The sequence below is a fragment of the Lissotriton vulgaris genome, chromosome 3_1 (genome assembly GCF_964263255.1).
Source record: "Lissotriton vulgaris chromosome 3_1, aLisVul1.2, whole genome shotgun sequence".
Lineage (NCBI taxonomy): Eukaryota > Metazoa > Chordata > Amphibia > Caudata > Salamandridae > Lissotriton > Lissotriton vulgaris.
The window spans coordinates 1230324548-1230338760 of record NC_141689.1 but is presented as its reverse complement, the minus strand read 5'-3'; the positions used below and the strand labels follow the sequence as shown (position 1 = coordinate 1230338760).

Genomic DNA, 14213 nt, shown 5'->3' with positions numbered 1-14213 from the left:
CATGAAGATAAGAGGTAACCCAGAGGTTCATATCTGCCTATAGCGTAGTACTTCATACAGGCCTCGAATTTGAAAAGGGGAAAAGGTATTAACCCGTGGATAAGCTACGTTGCAGAATTTGTCTCAGACACAGAAAATAGTAACGGTTCTAACTTTTCAATATGTAACATAGAAAAAGTTGCATCCTTCATAGACATAAAACGTTGCTTTTCAGTCAAATTAAAAGGGGCAAACAATGATGACGTTTTCATGTAGTGCTAGGGCACTTTCCCTGATTTTAATGTCTGCAAAGTCCAGGCAAACTGCATAATAGAACGTAATTGGTTTTGACCATGGTACAAAACAGACACATCCTCCGGCACAATATCAACAACAGATGAATCAATATTATCTAATGTGTAAATGCGGGAAGAAAACGTGTTGATGCTGTTATCTACAATGGCTAGAACTTTTTCTAAATTTGCCTGATCTATAGCTCTAATGCAGGAAGCGGCCTCAATTTGGGACAGCTTCCAAACTTCGTTGTAAATACCATGTATCCATTTTTAGATCTGCCAGAAGCCGGGCCCTTGACAAAATCATTTAGATCAACATCATCAGTCAATTTAGATAAATGCAGCTTAACTGACGCCAAAGTGGAATGTTTGAGCCAACTCTGACACAATTTGCCTACAGAATAGGTAGTCACAGAATGGCCACTCTCAAACCGGGAATCCACTCTGACCTGTGTGTAGCCTTGAGTTAAACCCAGAAAAGGATGCTGGCAAGAATCTGCACTTTTGTGCCACAGCAACCAACCCTTAGGATCCAAACTGGATATGTTAAAGGTAGAATTCAGTAACAGCTTCTCTAATTCTCTGATTGAAAAATTGGTATTATTATTCCAACCGGAAATTTCTTCTAAGTCAGGAAAAGAAGGAGCATTTAATTTTTTAGTAGTAGCCAATCCAAAGCAAGTTGTTTGTGAAATTGTAGAATTCAAAAACAGCATATGGTTCGGGATGAGGCATGCACGATGCAAAGCATCGGTGCCTTGCACTTGCCAATCTTTAGAACCCCAAACAGATTTAAGATCAATAGTATCTTCCCACAGCTCGTAGCCCCCAACAGCCAATTGGTCTAAAAAGGACTTTGAATACAATCATTTTGTGTGGGTAAGTCTAACCTTGGAAGTGGACTTTTCGGTCATTTTAAAATAAAATGCATTGGGATTTGACTGATTAAAATCAGTAAAATAAGTGAACCTCTTTAAAAGAGAAGTGGAACTGCCTTGTTCAGGAGCGGGACAATGTTCCCATTGAGTATAATTAACCATATTTCTCCTGGTGTTTGCCTTATGCAGGTAGTGATTGCCAAAGTGTTGGTAACAAAACAAATCACCATAATTTGCGGAATCTAAATACAAATCTTCAGCATCAAAGGCTGCATAATATTTCAAATCAGAAAACAAAGCTTCTACGGCCTAAACATCCTAATCATCAGAACGTATATTTTGTTTAATCACATCTCCCATTGAAACCCTTAGGACATTTGGCACATTTATAACCTCTGTGGGCCCATGGATTTGAAATCTAATAGCATCCCACAAAATCCCATCTAAGACGGGCCAAGCAGTTATGTTAACAAAAGCCAGGTCCCTCTTCAATCTGTGTGATGAGGAATGGGGAGCCAATGTTCCATTAATATGTCGAATGCATGTTCTCACTTCAACATAATGTCAATCAATCAATCAAACAATTTATATAGTGCGCTACTCACCCGGAGGGTCTCAAGGTGCTGGGGGGGAAGGGGTCCGCTATTGCTCGAAAAGCCAGGTCTTGAGTTGCCTCCTGAAGGAGAGATGGTCCTTGGTCAGCCATAGGTGGATGGGGAGGGAGTTCCAAGTCTTGTCCGCCAGGAAGGCGAAGGATCTTCCTCCGGCGGTGGCTCTGCGAATGCGTGGTACGGTTGCATGGGCGAGGCTGGTCGATTGCAGCTGGCGGGTGGGTGTGTAGAAGGTGATGCGGTTGTTGAGGTACTTGGGTCCCAGGTTGTGGAGAGCCTTGTGTGCGTGGGTGAGGAGTCTGAACGTGATCCTCTTGCTGACGGGGAGCCAGTGCAGTTCTCTTAGGTGGGTGGAGATGTGGTTGTGGCGGGGGATGTCCAGGACGAGTTGTGCGGAAGCGTTCTGTATGCGATGGAATCTTTTCTGCAGTTTGGCTGTGGTTCCTGCGTAGAGGGTGTTCCCGTATTCCAGTCGGCTGGTGACCGTCTTCCTGGTTTCGGTGGGGATCCAGCGGAAGATCTTTCGGAGCATGCGCAGGGTGTTGAAACAGGATGACGAGACGGCGTTGACTTGTCTGGGTCATCGTGAGGGAGGAGTCCAGGATGAAGCCCAGGTTGCGTGCGTGGTCCGTTGGCTTGGGGGTAGTTCCCAAGGCAGGGGGCCACCAGGAGTCATCCCAGGCGAAGGGGGATGATCCCAGGATGAGGACTTCCGTCTTGTCTGAGTTCAGTTTCTGGCGGCTGGTCTTCATCCATTCGGCGACGTCCTTCATTCCCTCGTGTAGGCTGGCTCTGGCGGTGGCAGGGTCGTTGGTGAGGGAAAGGATCAGCTGGGTGTCGGCGTAGGAGATGATGTTGAGGTTGTGTTGGCATGCGATGTCTGCGAGGGGGCTCATGTAGACGTTGAAGAGGGTGGGGCTGAGCGAGGATCCTTGAGGTACGCCGCAGATGACTTCGGTGGCCGTGGATCTGAACGGGGGGAGGCGGACTCTCTGGGTTCTTCCGGTAAGGAACGAGATGATCCATTCCAGCGCCTTCTCTTGGATTCCGATGTTACTGAGGCGCTGTATTAGGGTGCGGTGGCAGACTGTGTCGGACGCTGCAGAGAGGTCCAGGAGGATGAGGGCAGCTGTTTCCCCGTTGTCAAGCAGGGATCTGATGTCGTCGGTGGCTTCGATGAGGGCAGTCTCGGTGCTGTGGTTAGCTCGGAAACCGGACTGTGAGGGGTCGAGGGATCCGTTTGTGTCGAAGAAGGTGTTGAACTGTTTATTGACCGTCTTCTCGATGACTTTGGCAGGAAAAGGGAGAAGCGAGATGGGGCGGAAGTTCTTAAGGTCGGTGGGGTCTGCTGTCGGTTTCTTCAGGAGGGCGCTGAGCTCGGCATGCTTCCAGCTCTCCGGGAAGGTGGCAGTGGTGAAGGAGATGTTGATGATGTCCCGGAGTTGGGTTGCAATGATGGAGTCGGCCTTGTTGAAGACGTGGTGGGGGCAGTGGTCAGTTGGGGATCCGGAGTGACAAGGCGAAAAATGTCTGTTGACCAGGCGAGAAAAATACTCCACAAATCCAATAGACATGAACAAGTAAATTGAAAAAAGCACCAACCAAATGTAGGTCCAAGGAGAATCAACATTCTTTTTTTAAACCATGATGCAAAAACAGAAATCTTAGAAGGGGTCTTCAATGTGTGAGAGTCAGTGTCAAATGAAAATCTGGACTCCGTAGCCAAACAAGTTTGCAAATCAGGCATCGATAAGTCAGTGGGGTAAGTATATTCAGTCTCATCAAGGTGATTATCAGGTGGAGAACTTAACAAAGGACTGGAAACTGCAGGCATCTCCAGGGCAAAGTCAGGCCTACGGTTAGGAGCCGGGGCCAAAACAGAATTTCTCAAAATCGTTGGACCTGAGACCACAGGTGTCATACTAAGTAGAATCAGCCACTCTGTGTAGTTTGACATTGTCAATGGAGATGTACCTTTTTTCTTTACGACCTGGAAGTGGTGGTAAAATGACTGTTCTTGTGCCCTTCACGCCAAGCACTGGAACTGGAGCTCGATATGAGGGACCAAATTCTTTCTTGTTTTCGATCTTCTCTCGAACCAGTTCTCCAACTTGGGGTATCCAGCCAACTAGCGGAATCTGCAACGCAGCATCAGATGTGGAGGGCAAGTGTTCCTTTGCAAGACTGTCACTCGTCTTTTGTAGATTCTGTAAAACATGATAATGTTCATCTACGTCAAAGGAGGCAGCAACTGCCGCCGGGACGAACATTTTGATACCAAACAGCATTTCGTATGGGGTCCGCCCACCCAGAGACCTTCTAGGGAGATTGTTAAGTGAACGTTGCACGCTATTGAGGTGGGCCAGCCAGTTCCTGCCAGTGCCTATAACTCTAGCTGTAAAAGACTGCTTTAAATCTTGGTTCATTCGTTCCACAACACGATTACCCTCAGGTCTGTATGGAGACAAAAACTTGACTTAGACCCCCAATAAAGTCATGGAATTCTTATACGCCTTAGAGGCGAAAGCAGGACCCTGATACGAATGGAAGGTGCCACAGGCAAAAATCCCTAAGAAGATACGCACGTCTCTTATGACAGTTCGAGAATCAGCTCTGCGGTGTGGCTACACCCACACAAAGCGTGTGCAAGAATCAACTGCAACTAAAATGTACTTATACGCAGTATCAGAGGAAAAAGGACCGCAGTGATCTAAATAAACACAACCAAGTGGTCTATTAGAAATGTACAACAGTGTCTGGGGCCGGCGCGTAGCAGTTGAAGGCTTAATCTGCTGGCAAATGTCACATTGAAGGACATAAACATGCGTCTGTTTGTACAGTCCCCGCCACCAAAAACGCTGTTCTAACTGAGATTCAGTAGCCAAAACGCCTGCATGCGCAGACGCAACACCCTCGTGGGCCACTGTAATCAGTGTGGACCTGCGGTCCGCGTTGGGAATCAATCTTTCACCAACGTCCGGTATTTTCACATAAGGAACTTTATCAGGACTTAAGTGATAAGAATACTTTGAAGGGAACCCTTTAGGATATATACTTCCCTTCTCAGTAGCGGCAACAGCCGCCAAGATGTCATCATCAATCCTACTTTTGGAACGTGTAACTGCTGCAACCAAGTATGTCGATACTGCTGTTTTTGCTGTATCATCAGCCAAACTATTGCCAACAGCGTGAACTCCCACGCGCTGATGACCGAGAGTGTGAATTACATACACGAGTGGCAATTGCTCTTTAAGCTCAGCCACTCGTACCCAGATCATTTTATTTTTTATCGTGCTACCTTTGGAATCATGAGAATCATTCTGAACCCAGAACAGGTTTTCATTGTAAGACTGGACACAGTAGTAAGAGTCACTCACAATAAGAGTAGTCACAGTAGGATCGGCGTACTCCAATGCAAGCATCAGAGCAGGGAGCTCTGCCAATTGTGCGGTACAGTCCCCTAATGTCTGTGTATGCACGACATCGGACTTGAATTCACCATGGTTTGAGTTTGAGTTTAAAAATTCTTATATAGCGCTCTTACACCAGCGGTTTCATGGCGCTGTAACTGGCAGATCTCCACAATAGACAAGGAAGGGAGGTCAGGTAACAGAGGATTAAATGAAAATTTTGCTGAAGAAGTAGGCTTTAAGTTTCTTTCGAAACTGGGAATATGGGGTTAGGGATCTGAGATCAAGGGGTAAAGAGTTCCAAAGGGTTGGGGCAAGGGTCGCAAATTTTGAGCCCCCCCACTTTTTCCGGCGAAACCGGGGAACTATCAGGAGGGATTGGGAAGAAGATCGGAGCTCCCTAGTTGGCAAGTAGGGGATAATCTCCGAAGAAATGAGGCACAAGCTGAGATGTATGCATGCTTAGACCCATGCGCAACTTGTGCAGAACCATCAGTGTAAATGATACAATGGAAATCCTCCAAAGGTCGCATAGTCAATGGCGCAGGATGAACAAACTCATACTCCAAAAACTCTTGTGACTGTAAGAAGGCAGCAAAAATAAACGTGACATCCGGAGTTTTCAATGATGCTGCCCATTGTATCCACCGTGGGTGCAAAGCTTTAGAATTTGATACACTGGCTTTTGTCACTGCCTCTAGTGCAGGATACGGGGTAACAGCCAACATGCGTTTTCCCTGTGACAGTGCACGTTCCTTAAGAATCTCCATTTGCACTGCTGTCAAAACTTTTTCCACAGTGAAAAACCACATTTTAGCCGAAGTGTACAAGTGTGACTTGTAAGCGATAGGTACTGTGTCACCTTCATTAAAAGTAAGGTAAGTGAAACCAACCTCCCCAGGTATGATTCTTATCGCCAGGTTGGTGTGGTTATCACCAGTCAGTAAGAATTTAGATTCTAGAAGATCAGCCTGCAAAGATTGCAAAATGGCTGAATGTTCAGGCAGCCAGCATGATTTGGTAAAAGTAGGTTGTATCAAAGCATACAAAGGCTTGATACGCTGTGCATATTCGGGAATGTAGGTACTCCTGAAATTTAAAAAACCCAGCAAGGACTGTAATTTTTTCAGTGTTGTAGGAGCGCGCAGTTGTGCACATTTCTCCAAGAAGTGAGTAGCCAATCCTTGACCTTCATTGTTGAACTCACTGTATACTCCGCAATGTGAGACTTACAAAGTTGAATTTGTAACCAAAGTCCGCAAAGTTACAAATTATGCTGTCAACGCGACACAGATGCGCCCAAATTTCATCATCTGTGAGATAGATATCATCCACATACGAACACGCATCCGGGTCAACTCTCTCCAAGAGAGAGACGATACAGGCAGCAAACACAACTGGACTATTCTTATAGCCCAGGGCCAGGCGTTTAAATTGGTGTTGTTTGCCACCACTGGTAAAACTGGTCCATTGGGAACTATGACCAGACAGATTGTGGGCAAAAAAAACGTTGGATATGTCAAGTGTGGTTTTAAACCTTTTGCACACAAGACCATCCACTAAAGCAGAGCTGTGAGTATTTTGTACTGCACAGGTATGGCAATGCGAGTTTGAATGCCGGTAATCCAATACCAAACGGTATGAACGGTCAGGCTTGGTCACTGTAAAAAGTGGATTATTCATCTGTGACACACAAGTTTCAATCACTCCTTGATATTCTAATTGTTCAAGGATTTCCGCAACGGAAGCCTTAGCTTCACTCCGTATAGGATATTGAGGTTGAGGCTATGGCATAGACCGTAAGGGAATCTCGTGGTGTGGGGAAAATTTATCCCAACCACAGTGCGTACGGTAAGGCAAGGCCTTAGCTCACTCTTCTACAAAATTCAGCGCATGCTCCTTAGACACAGTATACGCGAAACTAGGGAGGATTACCTCCTCCCCTCTCGGAGCTGCGAGAACTAAAGGTGGGGCCCAGTCAGCCTCTGCTAACAAAATGTCATAGGTAGTTGTAAGATTTTCCCAAAATACCCCTTTTATGGTATGTTGTATGTCACCTTCAATTAAAATACAATTTCATAAAGCCTATCAGGGGGAGCTACTCTGGTATCTGCTGTCTCTACAACAACATATTGGTCAGTCGCTGTCACCTTCAGTCATGGACGCAGGGCCTCTCGCACTATGGTAATCTCCGCCACGCTGTCCAACAACGTCAGTGCCCATGTCTGATTCCGAAGCTGCGTTCTCACTATCTGTGGCATATCTCGCTGTTAAAGCGGCAACATTCTTTTTCTGAAACTGGGGTCTTTTCTGTGAAGAATCGTCCTGCTTGCCTTTTCCGTCTTTCGGGTGGGGCTGGTCGCGACTTTGCTGGCCACCCCTACCTTTTCCGCCACTTCCACCACCGGACGAAGAGGCCGATGTGTCCTGTAAAGAACAAGGAGAGCGTTGATCAGGAACCTGAAATCTATCAGGCGACTTAATCGTAGTGCGGTGCGCAAATCATAAACGCGCTCAGTAGACGCAGGCACTGGTGATGAGGGATGGGACTCCTGTTTCTGTTGTTGTTTCCTCTGTTTTTTATTTCTGTTCCAATTTTTCTTCGGAGCTGTGGGTTGAACGTCCGCTTTCAGACTTGGCACCCTGAGTCTGTTTTTTAACTTTAGCAGAAAAGGGCTTGACACCTAAACTATTGCGACCAATGGTTTTATAAGCCGCCGTAATAGTTCTTTGTAACTGCCGGGGTTTGTTGGCATCGGGGACATCGAGTAAGGCATTAGCCACTTCAAAGTTCACTGCATCTCCCTTTAAATTAGAAAGGACGATATTGGAAACTACGTCAAATGTGCCAACGAGTCTCATTCTCAATTCAACTGCAGCCTCAGGTCTGTGTTCGCCTTGAACACGTTTAATGACCGTTGTAAGGACAGCCATTGACGGAGTGCCGAAGCACCTCGTATACACTGCCGCAAAAATCCTACCCCATGACTCGCAGTCACCGGCTTCTGGTACCAAGTCCTTGGGTAAACTAATTGTCAGAATCCTGTGTTTTTCTACGGGAGTTGAATTAGGAAATATTGCTTCTAGCAGGTCAAACTTCTCAGTAAGCCAAAAAGGCATATAATCCTTATTCTGGGGAAGCTTGCCCATTACCACATTGACCATCACGGGACTAAGCTTCATTCCGCTCGGTCCAGCTGGAAGGGCCGCAACACCCGGGGCCCGCCCTGGAAATTGTGGGCGATATATTGAACTAGGGTCCTAATAACACTGATAGCAGAGTTATACAGGGTCTGTTATTCAGCAACAGGAACTTGCCCCGCACAAGGATGCGGGGTGAACCCAGCCAAAACCGGCCAAGAAGCGCCTGGAATGGACAAAGGATCCAATCTAATCGCCGTTACACTGTGGGGAAGGGCGCCATCAAACCAAACACGGTGCTGCCATGCAGAAATCGGAATCTCCTGTGTCCTATAAGGAACGTATTCCACAGGCAGGGCTGTGTGAGTGTAAGTGTGAAAAACCTGCATAGCAGCATCCACTGCAGGAAACGTCAAACAAGAGTAGAAAATCTCGGATAAGCAATCTCAGCACTCACCACCAAAATAACTGCCATGCCCTCCAAACCAACGTTATAAGCTTGCAAATGATTGCGGACCGCAATGCGACTATGTTGCGGTATATCAATGTAGTAATTCAAAAGGAAACCGTTTTGAAAGATTCAAGCTTAAAAAGACCTATGTAACTATAGGTAGGTTTGTCTGACAGTACTGTTATCCGGAAACAATAGTGAAGGGGCTAAGGACTGATAGAAGTACTACTCAAGCGTCATGTAATAAGACCACCATCGTATGGGCGACATGTAGCTGGGATTCTGCTCCTACACAGAACTGTGCATAGAGACTTGGAACCTCAGTGAATTAGGTTGTGCCAAAACTCACCTTAGTAGTCAATATCCCCTACCAGACTAGCAATCAGTGTCTCATTGGTTCTTCCATAACACCAATGATTAGACAACCCAGAACATGGATCTTAGATTACCTCAGGCAATGTGGAACACATGAACACTCTTTCGTTATACTCTCGTACCAGTCCAAAACAGGGAGTAAAAGACATGTGCAAGTTTGAAATATTTATTTCGAATGCTGTGTTCTCATCAACAGTATCTTCGCTAATACAAGCAGACATATTATAAGCAACAAGATTATCAGCAGAGTTACTATTCCATAAAATACAAAGGGAGAAAGCATGTTACAATGCTAAATGGAAATAGGTTAGAATACACCTATATCTCACACTCCCTTTCTAGTAGGTTATTTTATATGTACAGAAGGTCTCTTGGGATTACAAGGGCGGCCCCATAGCTCCGATCCTAGCAGAAATGGATCACATCAGTTTCTACACCAGCTCTCTGCATGCGAATGTTCTCCAAGTGAGTATCATGCCTACGCAGTCCATTATTAAACGCGCCAAAATCAGAGGTGGCCACAGCTGCATATATGTGATGTCTAGAACGTGCGCTGATCAATCCGAACAACAACCACAGTGTTGAAATAACCTTGAAGGCCTCGGCACTCACTGTACAGACAAAGCTTACCAAGCAAGGCTGCTAATATAGAAAAACATATTATTCTCGTGTGAAGCAAAACACTCTGCTTAACTCTAAACATTTATAATAATGTGTGCCGTGTGCAAAAGGGCAGCAGAAAGTAAAAAAATGGCGTTTAAACTTCTAATAAGCTCATGTCAACTTAATACAGTGTAAAGGCAAGGCTCAGACCCATCACAGGATGAACTCTGAAGCTTCCTTCGAAAGTCCTGGCAATGACCACTGTTGCCAGAAAGCCTCCAGGCCATCAGGTGCGCTGCCCCTCGAGGACTAGAGGATGCCGCTCCCCCTAAGGGCCCTGGAGCATCTTCGGGAAGATTGGAAGAAGGAGAGGAAAGTTGCACGCTAGCTCAAGGAGAACTGCGAACCAAGGCTGCGACTTCCAGATCCGAGTTATCAACACCTACTCCGCCAATTATAGGGAAATCTGATTGGCCACCCTGGGAATCAGGAGAAAGGGTGGAAAAGTATAGTTGAGGGACATTGACCAATCCTGTGTGAAGGCATCCGTGGTCATTGCCAACGGATCCGGTCTCCAACTGAAGAACGCTTCCAGTTGACGGTTCAGTCTGGAAGCAAACAGGTCCATGTGGCACGGACCCCAAATCGACTGAGTCATTTGGAAAAGCGACAGATGAAGCTTCGAGTCGCTGTAGTCTTTCAAGTGACAAGAATTCCAGTCCGCTATCGTATTGTCCCTGCCCGGGAGGTACTCCGCCACCACAGTTATTCGATGGGATAGGCAGTAGTGCCAGAAGTCTTTGGCTATCTCCGCCAACATCGGGGATCTGGTGCCCCCCAACTTGTTTATATATCTCACTGTTGAGATATTGTCCATCCGTAATAGAATACAGCATGCAACTGTCTTGGGAGAGAGCGTGCGGATCTCTAACGACCCCGCTTGAAGCTCTAGACAGTTGATGTGTAACTCTAATTCTTGAGATGACCATCTGCCCCCTGTCATGACGGTCCCACACCGGGGTCCCCAGCGCGACCGAATGGCATCCGATTCTATCACTATCTCCAGGTGAGAACCGAAGATCGCTCGCCCATTCCTGGCCTCTACATGAGTCAACCACCACCTGATCTCGTCTCAGGCGTCCTGCGTAAGGGGAATAATATCCAAATAAGAGAGACCCTTCTGGAGATGCCGTATTTTCAGGCGTTCAGGGACCGGTAATGAAGAGGGCCGGGAAATATCATTTGTATAGATGAGGCCAGGAGGGCCACCAACCGTGCAATCGCTCAGAGAGACATCATCTGAGACTCTAGCGTCTTCCATAGTTCTTTCTTGATATCCTTCAACTTGTGTTTGGGCAGGAGTAACTGGGCCGACTGGGAATTGATTACAAACCCCAGAAATTCTATAGACTGGGTTGGAATCAAAACCGATTTCTTCCTGTTGATCACAAACCCTAAATTCTCCGATAGGGACATATTCTTGTGAAGATGTTGGGACGCTAATTCCTTGGAAGAGGCCATGATCAGGATATCGTCGAGATAGATTATCAGACGAATGCCCTGCTCTCTGAGGAGTGCTATGACAGGTTTCATCAGCTTGGTGAAACACCAAGGAGCTGAGGAAAGACCAAAAGGCAGGACCAAGTATTCCAGTCGTCTGCCTCACCAGAGGAACTGCAAGAATCTCCGATGAGGAGGAAAAATAGAAACTGTCAGGTAAGCGTCTTTGAGGTCCAGGCGGACTAGCCAGTCCCCTTGCCTCAAAATGGCTGCCAAAAGATGGATTCCCTCCATCTAGAAGTGTCTGTAGAGGACGAAGTAATTGAACCATTTCAGACTGAGAACTTAGCTATAGCCGCCGCCTCTCTTCTGGACTAAGAAGACGTTGCTGCAGAAACCTCCTGGCTTGTCCTCGCAGTAGGCTACTGTGTGTTTTTGCAGCAATTCTTCTATCTCTTGATCTATAAAAGTCATGTCTAGTTGGGAAAAATATAGAGGAGGGGGAGGCGTTTGGTTTGATAAAAATCTATGTGGAAACCCTCCACTGTCTGCAGTACCCAGGAATCCCTTGTTATTTGGGACCAATTGTGCAGAAACCGACAAATTCGACCCCCCAGAGGGTAAGATAAAAGAGCTATTGGACTCACCTGCAGTAAGTTGTGGCTGGAAGTTACCCCTTTGTCCGCCACAATGAAATCTGCGTCTGTTCTGGCGTCTGGAGGGGATAAAAGGTGCCGCCTCTGGTGGTATCTTGGAAGTACCCTCTGCCGCGGCCATATCCTCCTCTGTTGGGGCCCTGGTAGTATGAACGGCCTGGCGAGCGGCACCAGTCTCGCCCGGCCCTCCCGAAAAGGCCTGTCTTGAAAACTCGCCGAATATTGGTCTGAGCTTTATCCAGGGAGGTAAAGGTCTCCACGTATTTGGAGACATCCTTTACAAATTTGTCCCCGAAAAGCAGCCCCTCTGCTAACGGACCTGGTTCAGCTGCTGCAAGTTTGTGAAGGTTGTTGTCCATTCTCATGAGCAATGATTTGGCATTTCCTAGGAAACAGATAGCCCGTTGTGCCCATCCTGCCAGGATGTCAGGGTCTATGGACGCTCCTATCTCCTTGCAACCAAAGCCAATTCTAAAATCTTTGCCAGCGGGCCCACGGTGTCCAAGAGTTTGTCTTGGCAACCGCGCCAAGCTCTATTGATCCCTTTATTAGGGTCCTTGGCAAACTTTTTCAAGAATGCCAGCATGTTTGGATCTATATCTGGCGTTTCAGCTACCTTATCTGGGACATCCGGACGTGGATACTCAGAACGTAGTCAACTCCTGACTTCCCTATCGAAGCTACGCCTGAGGTTTTGATGGATATAATCGGAATTCTCCAGAGGAGGGGCCCAATCGGAAGAACGAGGGTGAATAATATCTGTTGGGTTAAAGTCAAAAGGGGAAGTAGACTGGTACATGGGCACTGACTGGGGTTCACCAGAACTGTTTTTGGCCTTCTTCTTTTTAGGGGGGACGGCTTTAGCCGTAGAATTGGTGTCGGTGTCCTTACCTGTATCTGTGGTCATGTAAACCGTGTTGGAGTAAGGTTGACTAGGACCTGTCTCCTCTACGTACTGGTGGTCACTAGCGGGAGGCTGGGGCAACTTAACTAAAGCCTGAGCGTGGGGCCAGCTTGTAGTAGATTTGGGTGTAGGTTTAGCACCAGATCAGGATGCAGAAGGATCCTGGAGCATGGCATGCCTTTTAGCGAATTTTTCGAGCTGCGCCGTGATTGGTTTAGGAGCAACAGCAAGAGCTTTATTCACCGTTTGGGGAAATGCTACTTCCCCCGCCTTACTCACAGACTGCTGCACGGATGCATCCAACGCATCCACCAGGTTGTCTTCCAGAGGCACAGTTTGAGCCTCCTCGTAGTACCCGTAATTGTCCTCCTCCTAATAGACTCAGTCATCCATAGTCACAAAGATGAACAATGTTTTATAGGTTGGCTTGAATCTGTTCCAAGCAATCCCAAAGGGATCAATCAAGGGGGAGCCACCCTATGTGGAAATATATAATTTGTGTAAAATTGCGCTCCTCAGCAAATCTGTAGTCTGTCACCAGCCAAGAAAAAACCTTAGAAAGCCTGCACACGACTTTGTGCCTGTCCAGATTATTACCAGCCTTGGAAAGGCGTCTGATACAGGACCTGGAGACAACCTGACAAGACACATTTGTTTAAAAACGAACGCGAGGAGGAAAAACAAAGATTGGGCGACACACAGCCCAAAAGAAGCCCAAAAGGAGCCCAATTGGGCTGCACGTGCCTGTCTGGTCAATCGGCAATTAATTAAGCGGGCCTGAATCAGGAAAGGCTCCGCTGCCTCACAGGGGGTCCCGAACAGGTAAACAAAGGAAGCCTTATCGGGTGGGGGCGTGCAGCAGAAAAGCCGATATTAACACCGAGTGCCCCCGCCCGAGAAACTGGGAGACGCGAGTGCTGAACGTTCCAGGAGGCTGAGCACTCGCAGGCGTTAAGACGCTGCAAAATGCTCCAAATGAGGTATGCGCTGAATAGAAACAGAAGCGTGATCAACACTCCAGCACAGTAGCACTCCAAACGCATAGAGAAATACAGAGCACAATAGCAAGTACGCGCTGTAAATACCAACCTCAGAGCAAACAATTCCCCAGCGCCGCAGCGCTCAAAGCGCAATGACAAAGTCAGACCAACATCGTTCAAAACATTATCATTCAAAATTAAGCACAATTAAGGTATAGAGAAATATGAAGCACTTATCGCGGCTGCGAGCAGCAAAGAAAGAGGAAGTGCTCAGGGGGCAAGACACGGATATAGGGCAAGTCTCTATGGTTGTTATGGAACATGTGCTAGGCATTCTGGAAATGTTAGTGTATTGTAAAAAAAAAATTTATTGGCTGCTGTTTGTTGCAGTAAAGAGAGAGAAAGCATAATCCGAAGCCTCCGGTCCTG

General features: G+C 46.9%; 1 pseudogene; it reads right to left on the bottom strand.

The window, feature by feature from the left end:
- Positions 1-11589: 11589 nt before the first annotated feature.
- On the bottom strand, positions 11590-13197 carry LOC147727692 (uncharacterized; annotated as a pseudogene).
- Between the last annotated feature and the right edge of the window lie 1016 nt (positions 13198-14213).